Below are 4,309 nucleotides of genomic sequence, written 5' to 3'. Positions count from 1 at the left end.
TGACTCCTGCCTTACCTCCTTCAGTCTGTGCTCATTTCTGCCCTTCTGGATGAAGCCAGTTTGAACACCCTATTTAATTCTGCTTCCTCCCCGCCACGCCCCCGCCCCCAACCCTGGTCCTTTTAACCTGTTCCACCGTTCCTTTCTCCCTTGGCACTTGTCTTCCAACAACGACAGAATTTCTTACCTCTTATGTTTATGGCTAATTGCCATTCTCCCCCTTCAGACTGTAAGCTTCATGAGGCAGGGATCTTCGTTTTGTTTATGATGGAGAACACTGCTCAATAAATGTGATGAACAAATGAACCAAGAATGAAAATGAAGCTCTCCTTTTCACAGTCATTTTTAGAATTTTTTTTTTTAGACTATTTTAGAAATATGATTTAGGTCTTTTCATGATTTTAAACCTCTCTGTGTAATTTTTCCATCTGGTGCTTTCATGATAATGTTATTAGTCAAATAAAATGTTTTCTTTTGGTTACCACTTGATGAGCAAATGACCTTGTCAGTTGTCAGCATAGTTAATGGGAATGACTTCTCATTTATCTACAGGTTCACCCTGAAAATGAAGATTGGACTTGTTTTGAACAGTCTGCAAGTTTAGATATTAAATCTTTCTTTGGTTTTGAAAGTACAGTGGAAAAAATTGCAATGAAACAATATACCAGCAACATTAAAAAAGTGAGTCCAGTTTGGGATTTTATGGAAACGGGGAGGCAGGAGCCTCTGAGGTGCTCCGAGGTGCTGGCAGTGTTTTCAGGAGGCTGGAAATGGGCTAGTCAGGCAGCCCAGCCATTTCAAGACGAGGAAATACTTTGGCTTTTCCCCAAGCCTGTGTTCCAGGGAGGTATAGGGTTGGATGCGGGTTCAGATGATGCTGGTGGCTGGTGGAGGTAAGGAGGAGCATGTAGCCACAGGCCATGACGCCTTCTGCTTAGAATCACTGGAAGATTAGGGTTGGGGGGTGGGGGGGTGAGGCGGGAGCAGCTGGCTTACAGCGCCCCCAGCTGCCACCTCAGTCTGTGGGCAGGAGGTGCTGCATGAGGAGGTGCTTGCCGGGGATCTCTTGGGGATCCCCAGGCCTTGGATTATTAGGTTTACCTTCCGTGGAAAAACTTTCCTTCTCATTTTTTTTTTTAAAGATTTATTTGAGAGGGAGGGAGGTGGGGGGGGAGAGAGAGTGCATGAGCGCAGTGGGAAGACACAGAGGGAGAAGGAGAATCTCAAGCAGACTCCCTGCTGAGTGCGAAGCCTGATGGGCTCCATCTCACGACCCTGACATCATGACCTGAGCTGAAATCAAGAATCGGACGCTTAACTGCCTGTGCCCCCCCAGGCACCACACTTTCCTTCTCATTTTTATACTGCTGCTCAGTGTTGGTGTGGAATATGGTTGTGAAGTGTATCCATGTTGGATTCTAAGTGCTTTTTGAAGGCTTGTTTTATTTTCAGGGTGTTAGAAAAAATTTGGATTGAGACACAAGGCATTAATTGAGTACAAGTGTGATGCATCGGTGCTTTTAATTAGTTATAAAAAAAATTCCATCTCTTTAGATATTATTTCCTAGACCATTGGAGAAGAGGAAGTAAAATAATTATGAAAATCACTTCTCGGCCTTTTGGCTAAGATCAAGTGTAAAATAATTATGAAAAACAAAAACACAAAGGCATTTCACTTTTTCATAGATTTATTCTGTAGCAATTAACTTTTTATTAGTGTTTTAAAGACCTGTGGGAGATGAATAATTTGAATGTTGAATATATACTAACCTTAAAATTGGTTTCATTTTAAAGGGAAAAGAAATAATTGAATACTATCTTCGTCAGTTGGAAGAAGAAGGCATAACGTTTGTGCCCCGCTGGACTCCGCCTTCCATTGCTCCGTCCTCAGAGACCTCCTCATTGTGCAAGAAACAGGCAGCATCCTTGGCTCTTGTGGTTCCAGATGCTGCCCAGGCGGAGGGGCTGGGCAGTGAGGCCCTCAGCAGCCCCAGCGGGCCACCCGAGCCCGTGGCGGGGACCCCTGACGGTGGGTCGGAAAGAGGGTCGTCCCACAAGCACGGCTGGGGCCTCCATGGAGTCCTTTCCCCTCTGCTTCCTCCATCCATTCTTGTGTCCTGAGGACATGTGGACATAATTTTGTTACTGTCCCTTTTCCACATTTTATTTTTTTCTTAGAATGAGGAAGCACTTAGTTTTTTTTAATGGGCAGGAAGGGTTATATCAAGTTATTCTTTTCTTGAAACCAGGAAATGTGTTTAATTTATTTTAATTGAAGGCGTCTTTAGTGAATGAAAGGTAGCAAGTAATCGTCTTAACACAGTTGTGTCACCATCAAACACTTTGTACTCACTCTGTGCTAGGCCCTGTTGTAAGCACTTAATGAGTATTTATTTACTCACTTAACAGTGGTTCCTTCTTGGTGCGAAGTGCTTATTACCCTCATTTCATGTATGAGTGAACTGAGGCCCAGAGCAGCTGAGTAAGTTGCCTGGAGTCACAAGGGCAGGTGGTGGCGCTGGGATGGAGCTGGGCGGCTGGCGCCAGGGTCTGCACGTGGCCGCTGTGCTCTGCTGCCTTTCATGTGTGTTAAACGCGCACGTGCACACACACACCTCTTTATTTCTCAGAGCGATGCCCATTGTAAAACCACACGAGAAAGTTCTGCCACTCACAAGTTTTCTTCAAGGGCTGCTCTCTCTCTCCACGCTTTCTTCTCTGCAGCTGAACTGCGCCATCCATTTGCCGTGCAGGAGGCAGCAGGGGACAGGTGTTTTGATTGGTTTGGGGACACGTTTTATTTTTCCATCTCGTGAATGTTTGCTGTATTTATGGTACCGCGTCCTGAAGAAGAAGATTTCTTATATTCTTGAGTACAGTAGCTCTATTCAGAATAGGTTTAAGTCCACATGCTTGTTTTATTTCAGTCTTATGTCATGTAGGTCCTCTTTATATAAGTTTGAATTAAAATAGTCTCTCAGTAGCTGTTACAGATTTTCTTCTGTCGTGACTGGTATTAAGACTTTGCAAATAGAGTTGACCACAGGGTGATCAGGGAATATAACTGAATCAGTAGCCTGGCCTGGGGCTTGGTCAGTGATTAGCTCTTACAGACTATCACTGAGGGTCTCCAGGGGGCCAGCTTAGCTCTGCTGTCCCTGGGGTGTCATTGAGTTCTGTGACTTGGGGACCACACTTAACTTTACTGAGCAGGATGACTTTGGAAGCCTTCACGTTCCAGCGTTCTTTGTGTAAATGTCATGTAACTTATATTCCAGACAAACTAGATGCGGACTACATCAAGAGATACCTGGGTGACTTGACCCCGCTACAGGAGAGCTGCCTGATCCGGCTTCGCCAGTGGCTCCAGGAGACCCACAAGGGCAAAGTGAGAACTGGCACCCATGTGCGGACGTGCTGTCTGTGAGCTGTGGACCCTGGTCCTGTTCGTAGTTACTCAGAGTAAATGTTCCCGATTGCCATAGCTGGGGATGTCCCTCTCAGTCCCAGCGTCACTGGCTCTGTATTTCTGGGTGTGGCATCTGAGTCCCTCGTGGAGAGTCGTGATGTCCTTCTATGTACGATCAGCTATGCTTTTCTAGGTTTACCAGAGGAGGGTCTCCTTTAAAAACAATTACAGGTCAAGCTGCAAAGCAATATTATATTCCAAGTATTCAGACTTTTTAAAAAATATTTATTTATTTATTTTAGATAGAGCAGGGGCAGGGGTAGAAGGTGAAGAAGAGGGAGAGAATATCCAGCAGACTTTCCGCTGAGCGAGGAGCTCGATGTGGGGCTCAATCTCACGACCCTGAGATCACAACCTGAGCCGAAACCAAGAGTCAGACGCTCAACTGACTGAGCCACCCAGGCCCCCCAAGTATTCAGACATTTTAATTATCAGAAGCTTTGGAAGGAGTTCACAGATTATTCCAAGACCAGAAGTGTTTGAGCTTTCATTTTGAAGTTTTTGGTAGAATTTTAGCCTTGTTAAGGAATCCCATTTTTCTAATAATAAGCCTCATGCTGATGGGGGGCTGGTGGTGAGCACAGGCAGGTTGGCGTGTCCAGCTGGGTACTGACACCACTCAGTAAAAGGGAAGCCGGGGTTGCATGGAGCCGGCCCGCTCTCGAATTCTGTCAGCCTGGGTTACTAGAGACACACCCTGAGGACTCTTTAGTGTCACTTGTCGAGAGCACAACCATTGTAGCGATGGCTGTCATTTGTTGCGCATGCACCATGTACTAGACGCTCTTAGGGTCTTTATGAGGTCCTCCAGCAGCCCTCTGAGGTGGTGTTTTTTTTTTT

At 45.6% G+C, this 4,309-nt stretch overlaps 1 non-coding gene across 1 annotated transcript; it reads left to right on the top strand.

Moving 5' to 3' along the window:
• The first annotated feature begins 524 nt into the window (after positions 1-524).
• On the top strand, positions 525-3,445 carry LOC102738237 (uncharacterized). The gene is made up of 3 exons (XR_014141876.1): positions 525-681; positions 1,795-2,029; positions 3,279-3,445. It is a non-coding gene; the product is annotated as an uncharacterized LOC102738237 (transcript).
• Positions 3,446-4,309: the final 864 nt, after the last annotated feature.

Source organism: Leptonychotes weddellii, unplaced genomic scaffold (assembly GCF_054177405.1).
Source record: "Leptonychotes weddellii isolate Sample4059 unplaced genomic scaffold, ASM5417740v2 HiC_scaffold_17021, whole genome shotgun sequence".
Lineage (NCBI taxonomy): Eukaryota > Metazoa > Chordata > Mammalia > Carnivora > Phocidae > Leptonychotes > Leptonychotes weddellii.
Note: the sequence above shows the minus strand (reverse complement) of the source record. Positions and strands in the feature narration are given on the sequence as shown.